Source organism: Physeter macrocephalus, chromosome 9 (genome assembly GCF_002837175.3).
Source record: "Physeter macrocephalus isolate SW-GA chromosome 9, ASM283717v5, whole genome shotgun sequence".
NCBI classification, from domain to species: domain Eukaryota; kingdom Metazoa; phylum Chordata; class Mammalia; order Artiodactyla; family Physeteridae; genus Physeter; species Physeter macrocephalus.
Genome location: NC_041222.1, coordinates 94,956,350 through 94,956,728, shown reverse-complemented (window position 1 = coordinate 94,956,728; position 379 = coordinate 94,956,350).

Below are 379 nucleotides of genomic sequence, written 5' to 3'. Positions count from 1 at the left end.
TTATATTTTGGTTCTACATTCTGGAAGATTTCTTCAAATTTACGGGGTTTTTTCCCTCATTTTTAATTCTTAACAGCTCTTTCTGGCTGTTTTCTTAATATTTTTTTTGAAGCATCCTGTTTTTGCTTCATGGATGTAATATCTTTTATCTCTTGGAAGGTATTAATATAGGTTTAAAAACTTTTTTTCTCCCAGTACTATCTCTGTGTCCTTCCTGTTACTTTATGTGATTTCTGTCTTTTATAATACAATTTTCCTCAAATGTGTGGTAATTGTTGACTGTAAATTCTTTTTTTTTTTTTTTTTTTCCAGTACATGGGCCTCTCTGTTGTGGCCTCTCCCGTTGCGGGGCACAGGCTCCGGACGCGCCGGCTCAGTG